Raw genomic sequence first — 9,688 nt, forward strand, 5'->3', positions numbered from 1 at the left:
AATTTGAGTAATACAATAAATGAGCTAGACTTAACAGACATTTACAGAACATTACACCACACAACAGCAGGATACATCTTTTTCTCAAGCGCTCATGGATCATTCTCAAAGATGGACCATATGCTGGGTCACAAAGCAAGTCTCAATAAATTTAAAAAGATTGAAATCATACAAAACACTTTGCCAGATAATAAAGGAATGAAGTTGGAAATCAATAATAGGCAGACTGCCAGAAAATTCACACATATGTAGAGGCTCAACAACACATTCTTAAACAACCAGTGGGTCAAGGAAGAAATTACAAGAGAAATCAGTAAATATCTCGAGGCAAATGAAAATGAAGACACAACATATCAAAACTTATGGGATGCAGCAAAGGCAGTGATAAGAGGGAAATTTATTGCCCTAAGTGCCTATATCAAAAAAGAAGAAAGGGAAAAAATTGAGGAATTGACTGTCCACTTGGAAGAAGTAGAGAAAGAACAGGCAAACGAACATCAAAGTAAGCAAAAGGAAAGAAATAATGAAGATTAGAGAAGAAGTAAATGAAATTGAGAACATGAAAAAAATTGATAAAATCAACAAAACCAGAAGCTCCTTCTATGAGAAAATCAATAAGATTGATGGACCCTTAGCAAGACTGACAAAAAGAAGAAGAGAGAGGTTGCAAATAAGTAAAATCAGACATGGAAGAAGAGATATAACCACTGACCCCACAGAAATAAAGGAAGTAATGACAGGATACTATGAACAACTTTCTGCTAATAAACACGACAATGCAGATGAAATGGAAAACTTTCTAGAAAGGCATGAAAAACCAACTTTGACTTGAGAAGAAATAGACGACCTCAACAAACCAATCATAAGTAAAGATATTAAATCAGTCACTAAGAAGCTACCCAAAAAGAGAATCCAGGACAAGATGGCTTCACAGGTGAATTCTACCAAACATTCCAGAAAGAATTGGTACCAATCCTGCTCAAACTTTTCAAAAAAAATTGAAGGTAGGGAAAGCTACCTAACCCATTCTACGAAGCCAACATCACCCTCATACCAAAGCCAGACAAAGACATTACAAAAAAAAGAAAACTACATACCAATCTCTCTAATGAGTATAGATGCAAAAATCCTTAACAAAATTCTAGGAAATCGAATCCAGCAACACATTAATAGAATTATACATCATGACCAAGTAGGATTCATCCAAGGTATGCAAGGATGGTTAAACATAAGAAAATCAATTAAAGTAATACACCATATCAACAAATTAAAGCAGAAAAGCCACATAATCATCTCAATCGATGCAGAAAAGGCATTTGACAAAATTCAACATCCTTTCCTGTTGAAAACACTTCAAAGGATAGGAATACAAGGGAACTTCCTCAAAATGATAAAGGGAATATGAAAAGCCCACAGCTAACATCATCCTCAATGGGGAAAAACTGAAAACTTTCCCCCTAAGATCAGGAACAAGACAAGGATGTCCACTATCACCACTGTTATTCAACACTGTGTTGGAAGTTCTAGCCAGAGCAATTAGACAAGAAAAAGAAATACAAGGCTTCAGAATTAGAAAGGAAGAAGTAAAACTCTCACTGTTTGCAGATGATATGATACTGTATGTTGAAAACCCCAAAAAATTCACAGCAAAACTACTAGAGTTAATAAATGAGTACAGCAAAGTGGCAGGTTACAAGATCAACACTCAAAAATCTGCAGTGTTTCTATACACTAGAAATGAACAATCTGAGGGGGAAATCAAGAAAGGAATTCCATTTACAATTGCAACCAAAAGAATAAAATACTTAGCAATAAATTTAACCAAAGAGACTAAAGACCTATACAAATAAAACTACAAGAAATTGTTAAAAGAAATCACAGAAGACGTAAATAGATGGAAGGGCATACCGTGTTTACGGATTGGAAGACTAAACATAGTTAAGATGTCAATTATACATAAGTTGATTTATAGATTCAATGCAATACCAATTAAAATCCCAACAACTTACTTTTCAGAAATAGAAAAACCAATAACCGAATTTATCTGGAAGAGCAAGGTACTCCACATAGCTAAAAGTATCCTGAGAAAAAAAATGAACACGGAGGTCTGTCTCATGCTACCTGACTTTAAGGCATATTATGAAGCTACAGTGCTCAAAACAGTGTGGTATTGGCATAAAGATAGATATGCTGACCAATGGAATAGAATAGAGTTTTCAGATATAAACCCTCTCATCTATGGACAATTGATCTTTGATAAAGCAGTCAAACCAACTCACCTGGGACAGAACTGTCTCTTCAATAAATGGTGCCTAGAGAACTGGATATCCATATGCAAAAGAATGAAAAAGGATGCATATCTCACACCCTATACAAAAATTAACTCAAAATGGACCAAAGACCTAAACATCAGGCCTAAGACCATAAAACAGTTAGAGGAAAATGTAGGGAAATATCTTATAAATCTTGCTGTTTTATAGACCTTACACCCAAAGCAAGAGCATTGAAGAAAGAAAGAAAGAAATGGGAACTCCTCAAAATTAAACACTTTTGTGCATCAAAGACCTTCATCAAGAAAGTAAAAAGACTTCACAATGGGAAACAATATTTGGAAATGCTATATCAGATAAAGGTCTAGCATCCCGAATTTATAAAGAGATTGTTCAACTCAACAACAAAAGACAGCCAACCCAATTACAAAATGGGCAAAAGACTTGAACAGACACTTCTCAGAAGAAGAAATACAAATGGCCAAAAGGCACATGGAAAGATGCTCAACTTCCCTGGCTATTAGAGAAATGCAAATCAAAACCACAATGAGATATCATCTCATACCCACCAGAATGACCATTATTAATAAAACAGAAAATGACAAATGCTGGAGAGGATGTGGAGAAAGAGGCACACTTATTCACAGTTGGGAATGTCAAATGGTACAATTGCTGTGGAAGGCAGTTTGGCAGTTCCTCAAACAGCTAAATATAAAATTGCCATATGACATGGCAATACAATTGCTAGGTATCTACTCAGAGGACATGAGGGCAAGGACACAAACAGACATTTGCACACCAATGTTTATAGCAGCATTATTTACAATTGCAAAGAGATGGAAACAGCCAAAATGTCCATCAACAGAAGAGTGGCTAAACAAACTGTGGTATATACATACAATGGAATATTATGCAGCCATAAGGCAGAATAAAGTTATGAAGTATGTAACAACATGGATGGACTTTAAGGACATTATGCTGAGTGAGATTAGCCAGAAACAAAAGGACAAATACTATATGGTCTCACTGATATGAACCAACATCAGTGAATAAACTTGGAGAATTTCATTGGTAACAGAGACCATCAGGATATAGAAATAGGGTAAGATATTGGGTAATTGGAGCTGAAGGGATACAGATTGTGCAACAGGATTGAATGTAAAAACTCAGAAATGGACAGCACAATACTACCTAACTGTAATACAATTATGTTAAAACACTGAATGAAGCTGAATGTGAGAATGATAGAGGGAGGAGGCCTGGGGGCACAAGTGAAATCAGAAAGAAAGATAGATGATAAAGACTGAGATGTTATAATCTAGGAATGCCTAGAGTGTATAATAATAGTCACTAAAGTACAAATTTTAAAAATGTTTTTGAATGAGGAAGAACAAAGGAATGTCATCACTGCAGGGTGCTGAAAATAGATGGCAATTAATATTTTAAAATTTTACCTTATGTGTGAGACTAAAGCAAAAAAATGCTTATTTTGTACAAAATTTATATTTTGACTAGTGTGTTTCCTAATATAACTTATGCAGACAGCTTAACTGAATACCGTAAGTGTATGTAGCCTTGAGTAGGACATGAGATTTTGTTGGTTTGTCCAGAGTGATGCCCCAATAAATCCCAGAGTGATTTGAACTGTGAATAAAAAAGTATTTGCAAAGTTCCCTTTGGAGAATGATGAGAAAGGGGGAAAATTCAACTCCCCAAGTTGAATTCTTTATATTCTCATAAGCAGTGCAGACAAAAAGCTATAGGCTGAGCCCCCAATCTTGGAGTTTGTTCATATGAAACTTAACCCCACAAAGGATAGGTCAAGCCTACTTAAAATTAGGCCTAAGAGTCACCCCCAGGGGAACCTCTTTTGTTGCTCAGATGTGGCCTCTCTCTCCAGCCAACACAACAAGAAAACTCACCACCCTCCCCCTGTATGCATGGGATGTGACTCCCAGGGATGTGGACCTTCCTTGGCAATGTGGGACAGAAATCCTGGAATGAGCTGAGACTCAGCATCAAGGGATTGAGAAAAACCCTAGAATGAGCTGAGACTCAACTTCAGGGCATTGAGAAAAACTTCTCAACCAAAAGGGAGAAGAGTGAAATGAGATGAAATAAAATGTCAATGGCTGAGAGATTCCAAACAGAGTCTAGAGATTATCCTGGAGGTTATTCTTATGCATTAAATAGATATCACCTTGTTAGTCAAGATGTAGTGGAGAGGCTGAAGGGAAATGCCTTAAAATGTAGAGCTGTGTTCCAGTAGCCATGTTTCTTGAAGATGATTGTATAATGATACAGCATTCACAATGTGACTGTGTGATTGTGAAAACCTTGTGTCTGATGCTCCTTTTATCTACCTCATCAACAGATGAGTAAAACATATGGAATAAAGATGAATAATAGGGGGAACAAATGTTAAAATAAATTTAGATTGAAATGCTGGTGATTGATAAGGGGGAGGGGTGGGGGTATGGTATGTATGAGTTTTTTTCTGTTTTCTTTTTATTTCTTTTTCTGAATAGATGCAAATGTTCCAAGAAATGATCATGATGATGATGAATATGCAACTATGTGATGATATTGTGAATTATTATGTAGAACGAAATGATCAAAAGTTAAGAATGTTTGTGTTTGTTGGTGTTTTTTTTTGCATTTAAAAAAATTTAAATTAAGAAAAAAACAAAAAATAAAACAAGGATTGCCTTCCTTCCAGTTTTTGATAACACATGCATTATTTCTTTGTAAGGCCTCATCATAAGCATCTTTGGTATTTATATTACTACCAACAATCTCTTCAAAGCAATCCAAACCTTTCTTATTTACTCCTTACAATTCTTCCAGAATCTTCCCCTTATCTATGTAAAAAGCCAAACCAAAATGCCTGGTAATTGCAAACAACAGCGCCCCACTTCTCTGGTATAAACTGTATTAATCAGGGTTCTCTAGAGAAACAGATCAAACAATGGCTATGGGGACATTGGAATCCTGGATCCTACTGAGCCATTGCTAGATTGACCTCTAATGGTCTGGCCTGAGGAAACAGCCCCACACCTCCAGACTTCCCTGAGGTAACAGCCACCTAATCTCCTGAGGAGAAAGCTACCCAACCTTCAGATTTCCTTGAGGAAACAGCTTCCTGACCTTAAGTCTTCCCTGAGGAGTCTGACAACCAAACTCCACCTAAAGAGATTAACTCTTCAGCTCCTGCTAAACCTGTAACCATCTCCCCTGGGGAAACAACCTTCATTCCTCTGTCTGGAGAAATTAATTCTGTTTCACCAGATAAAACTGCAATGGAATGTCCTGAGGTAATTTTCTTGAAGGACACTTCTAATTCATTCCATGACCCATCCCCACCACCCTTCTTTTCTTCAAGACCTATAACTAGATTAAAGTCCCAACAGATCCTGAAAGGTGAGGTCTAAAGTGTGACCCATGAGGAAATATGTTATACTCCAAAAGACCTGCATGAGTTTTCTAACATATAGACAGAAATCAGGGGAATATGTGTGGGAATGGCTACTAAGGGTGTGGGATAATGGTGGAAGGGATATAAAGATGGATCAAGCTGAATTTATTGAAATGGGCCCATTAAGCAGAGATTCTGGATTCAATATTGTAGCTCAAGGCGTTAGAAATGGCATTAACTGTTTGAGTGGTTGGCTGAAACATGGATCAAAAGGTGACTAACATCACCTGAGGTCAAAATGCCAGAATTTCCCCGGTAAAATGTAGAGGCAGGGATCCAAAGGCTTAGAGAGATTGGAATGCTAAAATAGATTTATCATGGAAGACCTCACATGCCCAAGGAATTTCCAGAGAACAGACCTTTTATCAGGACTCTAAGGAATAAATTTGTGAAACTAGCTCCATCATCCTTGAAGAGTTCTGTAGTTGCCCTTCACTGTAGGTGGATATTACTGTGGGAACGGCTGACGCTGAACTGGAATCCTTGGACACAATAGAGATGTTTGGATCCTGAGTTGGCAGAAGCCACATGGCAGTGCTTAATAGCCAAAGGCAAGGTGGATGTGGCTACCATAATGGACAGCAGACTCAAAGCAGCAGTCAAAATAATCTGATTCACAGAGACTTATGGCTTTGGCAAGTAGATCAGGGACTTGGGAGTAGTATGATTGGAAAATTGGCAACAAAGATATCTGGGGAAGAGGTATGAGGATAAACTTTTCTGAGTGGGTAAAAATCATGAAGATATTTATGTACCATGTGACTACTTACCAAAGGGTGACTTCAGCAGTGGAAGGTTCTAATAATCAAGTGGATAAAATGACCCATTCTGCAGATACTAGTCATCCACTTTCCCCAGCCACTTCTGTCATTGTCCAATGGGCTCATGAACAAAATGGTCCTAGTGGTAAGGATAGAGGTTATGCATGGGCAATGAGAACATGGAAGGGGAAGTGGAAGAAGGTAATGATAAATGTGAACTACAACCATGTGACTAGTTACAGAAGCAATGACTGTAATGGTATGAATATTCCTTCCTAGCTTTCTTAGGAGTATGTTTGTATTTGTACATAAAGAAAATATCTTTGTTGTCTTCTCTATCTTATCCCCTTATCATATGACGTAAGTTCTATCATTCGTGTCATAATATTTAAATTATAGAATATCAAGTTTAAGAGTGAGTATTTCCCAAGGACTTGCACCCTATTCTGGAGACATTTAGTGCATTTCCAGTTGTAAGCATGTCAGCTGAGAATTGTTAAGTGAAAAATATAACTGCTTGTACTCTATTTATAGATTAAGTATGGCTTAAGGTGATGTGTATAGCTGCCAAATTGACAAGAGGTGGACTGTGATTGTTAGGTTCATGTGTCAACTTGGCCAGGTCATGGTACCCAGCTGTCTGGTCAAGCAAGCACTATCCTTACCATTACTGCAAGGACACTTGGTGACTGGTTAAACCAAAAAGATGATTTATTAAATCATCAGCATGTTGACTGCATCCATGGTTTATTAATCTGCATTCAACCAAGGGGACTGTCTTCTACAATTAGTGAGATTTAAGTTAATCAGTCAAAGTCTTTAAAAGAGAAGTCTCAAGTGAGAATCTCTCTCCACTTCAGTCAGCCAGCCTCTCCTGGAAAGTTCAACAATCTTCCTTGGAGTTTCCAGTTTGCCACCTTCACTACAGAATTTGGACTCATGCATCCCCACAGTTTTGAGTGATATTTTTATAAAAGCTCATATTTACAGATATCCCTTGTCACTTATGTTTCCCTAGAGACCCTGATTAATACAACACCCATGTCCTAGTTTCCAGAACCTGTGAATATCTTGCCTTAAATGATAAAAAAGACTTTAAAGATGCTATTAATTTAAGGAAATTGTGATGGAGAGATTATCCTAGGGGGGCCTAATATAATTACAAGGGTCCTTATAAGATGGAGGCAAGAGGATCAACCAGATAAAGGACATTGAATGACATATGCATAGGTTGGTATGGTACACTTTGAAGATAGAGGAAGGAAACATGAACCAAGGAAGGCAAGTGGTCTCTGCAAGGTAATGGATTCTCTTTTGGAGCCTCCAGAAGGAATGCAGCCCTGTCAACAACTCGATTTCAGCCATAAGACTCATTTTTGGACTTCTGATCTCTATAACTTTAAGATAATAAATGTGTTGTTTTAATCCACTGCTTGTGGTAATTTACTTCAGTAGCAATAGGAAACTAATACAGTGACATTAGGTTGGGCAAATATTTCTTATTTAAGACACAAGAAGCATGAAGCATAAAAAAATAGAAAACTTGAACTTTGTCTAAATTAAAAACTTTTGATTGTTAGTTGACCCATGAAGACAAAAGGAAAAAAAGCCAAAGACTTATAATGAAGCCATATAAAGAACTCTTATAACTCAAGAGTAATGAAATAAACATCCAGTAAAAATAAACAGTAGATGTCAACAAATACTTTACCAAAGAAGATATAAAATGACCAACAGGAATTTGAAAAGATTCTCATCATCATTGGTCATTAGGGAAATGCTGATTGAAGCCACAATGAGATACCACTATATGATCAATAGAAGAAATACAATTAGAAAAATCTGGACATACCGTGTTGCAGAAGAAGTGCAGTGATTGGAACTCTTGCATAGTACTAGTGGGCATGAAAGTGGTACAACTACATAGAAAAAGAGCCTGTCAGTTTCTTTAAAAATTAAACCATGTGACAACTGTATTATCCATTCATTCCATTCGTAGGTATATACTCAAGAAAAATTAAAACATTTGTGCACACAAACATTTGTATACAAATGTACGTAGTGGCATCGTTCATAATAGCCCAAATTTGGAAATAAAATTCAACACAAAATTATATAAACAAATTATGGTATATCCATACAGTGGAATGATAGCAATTAAAAGGAATGAAGTACTGATGCACAGAAAACTAAAGAATCCAAAAAAAAACATTCAGAATAAGTTAAAGAAGCTAGACACAAAAACTGTATAATTCTATTTATATGATATTTTGGAAAAGTAAAAACTATAGCAACATAAATCACACTATCTGTTGCATGGCACCAGAGGTGTGGCTGGAAATTTACTATAAAGGGGCATGAGGCAAACTTTCAAGGTGTCAGGATTGTTTTAAAACTTGCTTATGGGCACATGCCTACATCAAGATGCAGACACACTACAGGCTCTGTCCCCCCACAGAAGCTTTGAACAATCAGCAATAACTGGCAGAACTATCTTTCTCAAAGCTCCAGGAAGCAGTTAAAGGGCTGAGTCGCTGGGTAGGTGCTGAATCAAGAAAAAGACTATTTAAAAGTAAAATCTCAGGGTGCCCAGGCTGGCCCCTCCCCCACCCCTCACCAGTTCAGGGATGATCAGGCCCAGAGTTCCAGTGTGGATCACTAGTCTTGGTTCCAGAAGAACGTATATATCTAGTCCATTCTGTCTGGTGGTGACCTGAGGGACTGGCCATACCATAACTTGACCTGTGTGTAGCAAAGGTCACAGAAATCTTGTACAAAATGCTATGGGAAAGCAGTCAAATCATGCTGCCTGGGGCCATGGATTGCTGGCTGTAGGACATAAAGTGAAAGACCTGAAACCATGAGAAACTGTTTTCTAGGGAAGATGGATCATTTGTATCCACATTAATAGGGGAATTTCTAGAGTGAAACATGCATACTCAAGATAAGATGCATGTGCAGAAAGGATCATGGAGGTGGCCCCTACTTTTTGGACTGAAGCTAATTTCTATACTCTATTGTATAGATAAGCCCTGAAGGAGAGCATACACTTATGTCAATCTTTAAAGTTTGAGAAAGATGTCTTTTCTTCTTCTTCTTCTTCATTTTTTTTGTTAGCTTCTGGCATTTAAAAGCTCTGTAATAATACTAGCTAGATACAATCTTAAAGAAGATGCCTCAGA

Source organism: Tamandua tetradactyla, chromosome X (assembly GCF_023851605.1).
Source record: "Tamandua tetradactyla isolate mTamTet1 chromosome X, mTamTet1.pri, whole genome shotgun sequence".
NCBI lineage: Eukaryota > Metazoa > Chordata > Mammalia > Pilosa > Myrmecophagidae > Tamandua > Tamandua tetradactyla.